Raw genomic sequence first — 11,212 nt, 5'->3', positions numbered from 1 at the left:
CAATAACAAAAGTAATGTAGAAATGTGATACACACAAAATACCGTATGTTTGTAATACACATACACATACGTATGCATTCAATGTAAACAATCTTTTACAAATTTACAGTTCAAAGTAATCAATAGTTACATTATAAGTCAAATATTACCGCTACTTAAAACAAAACAAAAATGTTATTTTATAAATAGATTTTGTACAAAAAGATGTATAAAACCTTATAATCAGGGCAATGTAATGAAATGTTATTTTGATTCATTTGAAAAGAAAATTATTGTGTGTAAGCGGTTGGCAGGAAACTGAATTCTGCTTTTCTTTATGAAACATAAGGTATGTGTATCAACAGTTTTAATATACTAGTATAAAACATCTAATAGGATCATGAATTTCAAATACTAGGACAGCACAATTTTCGATGTTCAAGGTTATAAAAATCTGTTTGAAATTATCAGCTTGCTAAGCAAACCATTTGATATACTACGAAAACTTCAAATGATAGCATTCAGATTGCAGTATCATTAACATGATTAATAGGTTTGTATAGTAACTGATTTCGCCTTGAATTTTACCACTATCTACTTGATTGCACTAGCTATAGATTGTCGTGCTTTCTTTTTTTTTTAAACATAGCTACAATTTTAATACAAAATATATAACATACTTTTGTTAGATTTCAATATTTATGATGAATTGACATAATCCAATTCGTCCCATGGGGGACATAGGGTGACATCATATATTTATGATAATTCAGTGTTTATCCTTAACAGCCTCCTAAACTCCTGTCTAATTTCCGGTATTCTCCAAGCATAAATAAAAGGATTTGATAATGAGTTGATCAGAAATGGAAATACAAGTATAATTCGAACCTGCAGTGTTAAAGGTGTACTCGATAAGACCTCTATCCAATATGACGCAACTAATGGTGTTGTCAAAACTACAGTTTGGAAGGCAATAATGATAGTTGTAAAAAATGCTCGGATCTCCCACGACTTTTGCAATTGTGTATTAGCATCAATAGATATTGCCACATCTTTGGATGTCGAACATATGTTGGTGTTACTTTTCAAATTATTCATCTCTTTATTGCAGTTATCTTCATGCGTACAGTCATGTTTCTGTGATAATACTGTATTATCACAGTTCAATTTCGCACTCAAGGTATCTAGATGAATATCTATACTATCTACGGTCATGATTAAAATATCATCTGCCTCATTTGTGTTCCCCTTTGATCCAATAGACACATTTTGGGATGCAGTCGCCGAATCTTGTCCAATTATAATTGGAGAAGTCTGCACATGGCAAATATTGTTTTTCCTTTCTCTCATAACGTGCATAGGGGCAACTGTGCTTTTAAAATATATCTGCCAAATGCAAAAACTAGTGATCACTGACATTATCAATAAAAGAAATATGACAACAGTTATTGGTAAAAAAATGACAGTTATAAAAATATAAAAATTATCCCCATATACAACAGGAGGTCTACAAATTTGCATGAATTCGGCATGGGGAGTCAATACAGTTCCACAAAACGTAATTACTAGCACAACGCACAGAGATCCTCCTATGTATTTGTATTTGTTCTTATCAAATGTGTCAACTATTCTAAAGTTATACGAACTCACAACCAAGTACCTTTGCAAACACAGAAGAAATATTAAACAATAGTTTGATAGCATGCCAAAAGCAACAATCTGTATTTGTAGAAGACACGAGCCAACATGTTCATGTGTAACTAAAGTTCCTAACGAAAACAATGTTGATGAAATCCCCAAAGTAATATCGCTGAAAAACAAAACTAAAATTGTAAGATGATGGAATGTTTTCTTAAGAGCCTTGAAGCAAACAATGATATAAATGACGTCGATTAAAACCGACGCTACTGCTAATGACGTAAATAAAACTGTCACTAGAGAACCAACAGCAGCATCCTTTTGTATGGTATCTGTTTCCTGAAAAAAAAGAAAAGAAAATACACTTAAATAACACTCTTGCTGAAAATATTTTCCAATTCGCATGCAACTTAGTGTTTGTAGATAAGTTTTGATTTTGATTAATAGTGTAAATATATGTAGCCAATTATTAAGTCCGAGATTGTTTTGTTTACTAGTATGTGAAAAGTTTTACAAATTCTACCTAAAAATTGTTTATATAATTTAACAATAAAATGCACGACAAATCATCTGCAGCGGTTTTTCAACAAATTAGTTACATGTTGTATAACGACATTTAAAATTGTTGCTGTAGTTTAGCGTATATGACCTGACCTAACTTATATGTAACAACTAAAAATTGATTCTACTCACATTCATAATGTTGTTTCAAGTTTTAGAATAGCCTATGTCATTGGTCCTGAAATACAGAAAAAAACAATACAGTACGTTTTATTTTTCAATTTGTTCTTACACAAACGATGCTTCATCTTGTGGATATTTCATTTATATTATTCGATACATTTTAGTTTTTGTGTATAGTGCGAAGTTTAGTATGACGTCCATTATCACTGAACAAGTGTATATTTTTGTTAAGGGGCCGGCTATAGCACGCCTCCGGTTGCGGGATTTTTCTCGCTGCATTGAAGACACATGGGTGGCCTTCGGCTGTTTTCTGCTCCTTTGTCAGGTTGTTGTCTCTTTGACACGTTTCATATTTCCATTCTCAATTTTATCATCTTATAGTAATATCATAAATACTCCATATGTTAATCGAATTGTTCTTTTGTTTAAGATTTATATCAACAAAAAGAATTATCAATTACTATATTGTATCTCCTAAACACTTCTAGGATTATGATTGTTTAAAATGAACCGTATTAATATTATATGGGTAAGAAGGTGTGGCTTATTTGAAGACATAGTTAGAGTAGTTATATATTTCGTTCTTATGTTGTACTGTTATACCACTGTCCCAAGTTAGGGGGAGGGTTGGGATCCCGCTAACATGTTTAACCCCGCCTCATCATTTATGTATGTGCCTGTTTCAAGTCAGGAGCCTGTAATTCAGTGCACGTGGTTGTCGTTTGTTTATGTGTTACCTATTTGTATTTCGTTCATTTTTTTTTTAAATAAATAAGGCCGTCAGTTTTCTCGTTTAAATTGTTTTACGTTGTCTTATCGGGGCCTTTGATAGCTGACTATGCGGTATGGGCTTTGCTCATTGTTGAAGGCCGAACGGTGACCTATAGTTGTTAATGCTTGTGTCATTTTGGTCTTTTGTTGAAAATTGTCTCATTGGCAATCATACCACATCTTCTTTTTATATATATGTTACGTTCCTTTGTAACAACAACATAGTTTTGAGGACAAATCTCATTTGGGGTGATTTGAAAAATAGTTCATACTCCATATCTCCTCCCTGTGTTTTGTATTAAGCAGAAATTGTTATAGAAAAGTCCATGAGAATATGGACGTGCTTTTTTTATGCATGATGTTCCTGCATGAAAACAATTATATTTTATTGTATAGCGAGGTGTTGATGTACAATGGGTTTGGACGTATATATCTAAGCGTGAAAACTTAAGATATTCGAGTTAGTTTTCAGTTATTTCAAACAATAACAGGTTCACAGGTAATGGTAAGCAGACCGGCTCCACAAGTGTCACCATTTGCATCCATGTGTATAAGTGCAACCCCGGTTATAAGTATAACTCGGGTTGTTAGGTTTTGTAAAGGACAAAATTTGTTGTTACTGAAAATGAAACTTATCCGGTGTCATGCATGAAAAATATGTTTAAACAAAGGCCCTCAAGCTCGTGATGGCGTCCGTAAAATTCGCAATAGATGATTTCAATTTCACAACTTAGATCTTTAATTTTAACACCTTCTTTGTAATCGGCAACCATCTGTCTAGGAATTCGTAAAAATAAAATCACAACTCCGAGGAAAATTCAAAACGGAAAGTCCTTAATCAAATGGCAAAATCAAATGATAAAGCATATCAAACAAATAGCCAACAACTGTCATATTTCTGACTTTGTAAAGGCATTTTCAAATAATGAATCATACAATGCCTGGATTAATTACATTTCAATTGCTACAAATAATATATCACAAGCTATATCATCAACAGCTGTTTCGCCTGAATATCTATTTTTTATCAGAAAATCCGGAAACAGGACCCATTTTGGGTAGTGATTATTTAAAAAAAAAAACTGTTGAATTCGAACATTCGATGAAAAAGCACTGTAAGTTACTTGCAGCAAAAAAGTACTTTTAGGGAAGTCAGCCAGGAAAGAATAAACCAGAAATTTGAAAACTGATATTTAAAACAAAATCAAGAAGGTGTGGCACGTTTGCAGATATATAACTCGCCAGTACCAAAGATAAACCAAGTAGAAGTTACAAGTACAGATTACCCTATGATAATCACTTATATAGCAAATCGAATGCACCATAGTTCGCTATACAGTTTACTGAAATCAAACATGTTAAACAGTTCAAACAAGAAAATATCATGGCATGATTTATGTACAAAGTATAAAGTATTAAACGAAAAGCAGACATGATTTACACAAAGACGACAAATTAATTACAGGCTTATAACGTTGAATTGACACATTTAGTTTTGTAAAATAGAGTATACTATTCAGTTGAAAAAGATTACTGATTGGATCGGTATCTTAACAAAATCACAAAAGACAGAAGTTAATACAAATCTGAGAGTACTCAGAGTTACTCAAAGCTAGTTCAATGCAATAACAACTAATTGATAAACAATTATAAAACAGAAGATGTGGTATAATTTAGTTTATTTTAGACTAGAAAATATATCAAGACAAATCCAACATCAAATTAATTTAGTGAAAAAAATCATAAACAGTCAGAAAAAATCCATGCATATATATTTTTTACGCAAAAATCATTCTCAAACTGTTATATAACTTGTTATATTTCATTAACTGTGTTAATCTAGGATTAATCACACATTTGAACTCTCTTTGTCTGAATTAGTATAATTAATGACATATACATTTCAAATTGTGACATTAATTTGGTAAGGTGACACCTATAGTAATAAATAACTTGTAACATATAATAAGTTGTGTTTACCTAGGACCAATTACACATTTCAACTATCTTTGTGTGAATAAGTATAAATAATGACACACGCATTTCAATTAATTATACGATTGTGACACCAGAAGTTTTAAATAACTTATCATGCATTATATCCTCAAAATTAATATATAATTGTAATCTCACTATATGCAAATGTATAGATATAAATCAATATAAATATTTGAAAAATATGCACCAGTCTTTTCAGTGTAACAAAACAATTAGCATAATATTACAACTATACAAACAAGAAAAAAACACCAACTGATAAATTATTTATTTGAGCGAGCTAAAAATATATAATAACTCATATACAATGTAAGGCTTATTTTAATTGTTTAATATAAGTATATTTTAGTACATTAAGGAACTATTGAAACCAATTAACAAAGATATAGTATTAAGATCGTCAGTTTCTTTTTATTCTAACAATATAATAAATATTCATAATATCTATACTTCAGCTTATTCAAATGTATGTTTATTTCGTATTTGTATACTGTTTGTGTTGAATGCCAGTATTTCATATTTATGCTACAATCTGATTGTGTATCTATATTATAAATGCGAAAAAGAAAGTGTATAATTGCAAGCAGTTAAAACAGTTTCTGAAGAGAATCAGTTTATATTATATAATCATCTTTTACCATGTTTACTGGAGAAAATATCTGAGTGTTTACATATAATTATCGAATGTTGTTTAGCTGTATTTTGCAGAATTTTTAGAATATTTGGATCCCAATGCATCTCAAATTCGTACTTGATTTGGCATTCACAACCTTTTGATTCGAGCGTCACAGATGAAACTTTTGTAGACGGAACGCGCGTCAATTTAATTGCAATCCTGGTATCGATGATGAGTTTAATAACAGGAAACAGGTTAACAAATAATGTCGTATAGTGAATATTATGAAAACTGGGTTCACATTTAATTTTTTTCAGCTGTACACACGTTTTAATTAACTGTAGATAAGGCAGTTTAAAATTCGTATTTGTTAAAAGACAAGAGTTATGCCAGTGTGGCGAAAAACTAGATAGTGTGATTTTTTTACCAAATAAGCGAGGACGCCTCCTCGAGGTACATTATGAACCAAAAATGAACCAAAATTATAAAAAAACCATACAAAACTAACTAAGGTCAGTGGTTCCTGATTTAGGACGTGCGTAAACAATAAGTCGGGGTTAATCGTGTTTTGTTAGATCTCAACCGCCCACCTTTTGTTCTAGCCAATGTTCAGTGAACAAAAACACAGCAATATACACAGTTACACTTAGTCTAATAAAAGTCAAAATGTTAGAATTGTTCACAGAAGAAACTAAGCAAAATGTCAATAATCAATATAAATTTACAAAGAACTGCTAGCGGTTACTGACATGTCATGTCCAGGATTTAGTCGAACTGCCTCAAAAACTGCTATCTTAAGAATAGCGGAAAACAATCATATCATGAAGACATTAAATCATTAGTTATTCCCGTTATATTTTTTACTCAATACTTTAAAATTAAAGCATCATATATTTAAGGAAGGACTGTAATATTTTTGGTAGCGGGGTATTTTTAAGTATGCACCACATCTTTTATGTTATTTCGAATAGACAGAAAAAATATTACAGTTATTTCTTATTATTTTATTCTAAATTCGATTTTAAACCAGAGTTAACTATAAAAATGGTTAACAAAGGTACAAGGATTGTAATTTAGTTAAACACGATGATGACGTCACGGTCAAATGACTAAATTGTGTCCATGAGGTTATAACAAAACAACGTCAGCCAATCAGAAGACTTGTTATATCCAAAATTAAATTATTAATTAATGAATCAAAAACAAACCTTGATAAAACATATTTTAAAATCATGCAAATCCTGTAAAACAATATATACACGAGACAATGAAAAAACCCATATGTTAAACAGGGATGATTTTTATGATTTTTAACTGCAAATACACACCACCCAATATGTAACATAAAAAACGAACTGAAAATAAAAACAAAATATATCTAAAAGGTTGAGATCTTATAAGGCTTACCTTTAATTATTTCAAGTCCTTACCAGGTAATGAATTGAATAGGTCTATTTATTACAATGTTGCTTTAGTATTGATATCAATTAAATGTAACTTTGACCAATAAGATTATCTCTTTTTTATATCAAAAAGGTCAACCTATAAATTTGCGATTACTTGAATCCTCTCAAAATCATGATATGATTAATAATAGGTACAGAACCCGGTTAATTATCAATTAATAGTTTCCGCGATTAGAAAACTGTCAGAAGATTTATAATGAGGATGACCAATATATTCTTTTTAATTAAAATATGTACGACATAGATATGCAATATATCTAATAAAAATCTATCATTGGTCTGCAAAGTCGGTAGCCAATAAAATCTTTGGGAAGAAATCTCATCGATATGTTGCCATGTTGAAATTTTTCTTTTGTGTCATCGTTTTGTTGTTGGTTTCTTCATAAAAACAAATCTTTTAAGAGCGTTGATTGCAGAATAAACAGCGTTTAGGGACCGTTCAATATTTACCTGATGGATGGGCCGGTTCATTCTGAGTATTTTTTCATTAAAAAAGTTAATGTCCATCCTTTTAAATTCTGCAAAAAAGTCCTTGCCCATCTAAAAAAATCTAGAAAAAGTACATGCCCCTCTATAACTCAAAGACAATCAAAAAGATTTAGTTTTTCTTTTCTATTAAATGTTTGCATATTTATATCGGGAAATCAAACTGGTGTATACATACACAATTCAAAATGTGTTTGTGAAATCATATATAGATATTTTGTGTGTAACAAAAACATACATTTTATGGTTTTTAAAATTAGTTTGAACAAAATATGAATATACATGTATAGATTTATTTTTATATGTGCAGCCTCAGATACAATACCACAATTAAAACTCAAGACAAAAGAAAAAGCATACTTTCATACATCAGCCAGCCTTTCTTGGAGGCTAAAAGAAGTGCTAACAATATTCATGCAAGTCAAAACACATATGAAGAAAATATTAACCTTAATATCAAATGAACTTAAATTATACCTTTCTGAATTCTGAGGTAATTTTAAATTTGAAGCAGTTTAATGTATCTCTTCTTATGTCTTTGTTGTAAATAAAATAATGGAGGGTCATCACTTTTTCTCCTTTTGTGACCATAGGACATGCAGATTGATTCAAACTATTGTTAACAATTCAAATGATGTATAAAGCAAATATTCAATCTGTATTCAATTTTCAAAATACCCTATTAATTTGAAATAAATGAAACACTTTAAAATAAGTGCAATAACTTTTCACTTTAGTTACCATATTATCTTATGCTGAATAACTAATTTTTGTCTTAATAACAAAGCATGTTTTTATTTCAAATACAGTCCTTGGATGGTGTAAACTTCCCACTAACACCATACACCATTACACCATACACCTTGTACCATTACACCATACACGTTACACCTTTGCACCATACACCTTACACATTACACCATACACCATTCCCCATTCTATCTACATGATCCAAAATTACCCATAGTGCAATTAAATTTCAAATATTAAGATTATTATTATTGTTTATGTTTACAATTCGAAAACAATTAATAAAAAAGAACTTCGTTTTCAACCAATGAAATGTCGTACACCATCATTCACACCATTCCCGATCGCACGTTACACAATCACACCATTCCTCAAACACCATTACTACATTCCCCTTACACCATACACCATAGCACCATACACCTCACACCATTGTACCATATGCCATACACCATTACACCATACACGTTTTTTTGGGAAGTTTACACCATCCAATAACAGTAATACACCAAACTATTAATCAACTTGGTACTCTTTAAGGTCAAAAACATTTAAAGGTTAGTCCGAACAGAAAATTCTATTTCTTAAATTGACAGAAATGAACCAGGCTACCAGTTGGTTGAGACATGTGTTGCGTGCCCGTTTTTCTTATAAAAATAAGTTCTGGCCCATCCACTAAACAAATTAAAAAAAGTTTTAGCACATCCAATTATTTGCACAAACAAAGTGCCTGCCCCGCCCAATTTTGCACCGGTCCATTCATCTGATATATATTGAACGGTCTCATAGTGTACTCTTTTCCGGATAATCAATTGAAGTCATATGTTACTGTTGTTCGATTCAAGTTGTCTTACGTTTTAAATGCACTGACTTATGTGTTCTTAATTAATAGTAAGGTCGTAAAGGCAATGTTTTCTAAATTTTAAAGATTTAACATTGACAGTTAGATGGTTTATCTTCGTAACTATATACCTATACTATTAAACGAGAAGACCTGATTTTTTGTTTCGCTTTTCTTCCTTCCCCAATTAATTAATCATTATACCTCTGTGTCCTATAGGAATCATACATAGTCGCATTTGTCATGCCATCTTATGTTCAGGTTATTTTGGGAGAAAAACGAAATAAATACGTCCGGATATTGCTTTCGTCATCGGACAGACTTTTAGTCAGAGACAAGACTTCCGTTTAGGATCCCCTTTTAAATCTAAACTGACTCTAAACAAAACAAATATACTATGAGCATTTTAAATCAAAAACTATAAATAGTTTTCATAGGTAATTGGGGACAGGACAATTATTTTTGACTGTTTATGTTACTATGAGCATATATACACTAAAATAATATTTGCTATTTACTGTCATTGACCGCCATGGATTGGTAGTAAACAGCAAATACTCTTATTTATAGTATATGTACGCTCATAGCATCATAAACAGTAACAATTAATTGTCCTGTCCCCAAGTACCTATGAAAACTATTTATAGTTTTAGATTTAAAATGTTCATAGTATACAGAAGAAAACAAAAAAATAACGCATTTTGGTAAAAGGGGGATGACTTAAATTAGAATATTCTGTCCCCAAAGACCTATGACTGAAATTCTGCAGTCATTAAATCTTTAATTTTTTTTTTATCCCACTAGTTAAGAGCCAGTCTGTGATAAAACCATTTAAAATGGTCCAAATCCAAAATATTCCAATCAGACTGATATTTTGTATTTAAGATACCTTATATGTAATAACTATTTGTGAAAAATATTTTGAAAAAATATTCAGTCAATATTAACATACTTTCAACCACGTTCTAAATGCCCACGATTTTGCGGGTGTGTTCTAGGTAATTATTACATGAATAAATTATACAGCAATTTATTTATTTCCATTCCCTCTATAAAAGATTGAAAAAACAAAACAATTGTTTAATCTACCTTTGAAAATTATGCATTTACTTTTTCCAAAAGTCTTTTTCATAAGCAAATAATAAAATTACAAATAAAGGATGTCATGTACAAACACATTCACGTCACATTTTGTTTTCTTTCCGTAATCATATTCTCGTTTTTCATATATACATAAAAATTAATTTAAACAATGTTTATTGTTATAAGATTATACTTTAGGTATGTGTGATTTGTTGTATTTGTTGTAATTCTTGAAAATAATAAAAATAACAAAAATTGAAATAAAAATAAAAAAACGGTAAAAAGTAAAGGATGACCGTGATAAGCATAGTCATCGTTTCTCTAGAGCAAGAGAGATGAAATAGCACAAGAAATAAGGGATACAAATTATTGTATATAATTGAAATTTGTTACCAGTTGAGAATTATATAAAGAGCGATTTGTTTTCAATACTACATGTCGTACAAAATTTTGTAAATATATAACAAAAAAAAAATGAAAAATAAAATAAAACAGATCTGTTATAAACTGAAAAAAGTTAAAAATAGCAATCTGAAAAAAGTTAAAAATAGCAATCTGAAAAAGGAATATTTTTCAAATTTGAAATAAATTGAAACTTACCTTAAATGAAGACAAATATTGACAAAACGATGATTTCATGTGTCTGTATTTTTCAATTCTGTTATTTGATAGCAAATAACTATAATTTTGGTCAAATATAAATCTGTTTGTACGACGTAGGTGTTGACAGGTGGACAATATTGATATTTGTATAATTAACTTAATACACCAAAGAATAATAGTGTTAATTTCCACACTGTTTGTCTCTATGCTGTTCAGAACTGCCTCTGATACAAAGGGAAAAAAACACCTAATTGATATTCCTTTTGTTATTTTTTTTATTTATGTAACATCATATTA

The 11,212-nt window shown here is 30.3% G+C and overlaps 1 long non-coding RNA gene across 1 annotated transcript; it reads right to left on the bottom strand.

The window, feature by feature from the left end:
• Nucleotides 1-1,125: 1,125 nt before the first annotated feature.
• Nucleotides 1,126-10,966, bottom strand: LOC134686240 (uncharacterized). Its single transcript, XR_010101571.1, has 3 exons — nt 10,913-10,966; nt 2,311-2,356; nt 1,126-1,956 (listed from the first exon to the last, which is right to left on the bottom strand). It is a non-coding gene; the product is annotated as an uncharacterized LOC134686240 (long non-coding RNA).
• Between the last annotated feature and the right edge of the window lie 246 nt (nt 10,967-11,212).

The sequence above is a fragment of the Mytilus trossulus genome, chromosome 10 (assembly GCF_036588685.1).
Source record: "Mytilus trossulus isolate FHL-02 chromosome 10, PNRI_Mtr1.1.1.hap1, whole genome shotgun sequence".
Taxonomy (NCBI): Eukaryota; Metazoa; Mollusca; class Bivalvia; order Mytilida; family Mytilidae; genus Mytilus; species Mytilus trossulus.
Note: the sequence above shows the minus strand (reverse complement) of the source record. Positions and strands in the feature narration are given on the sequence as shown.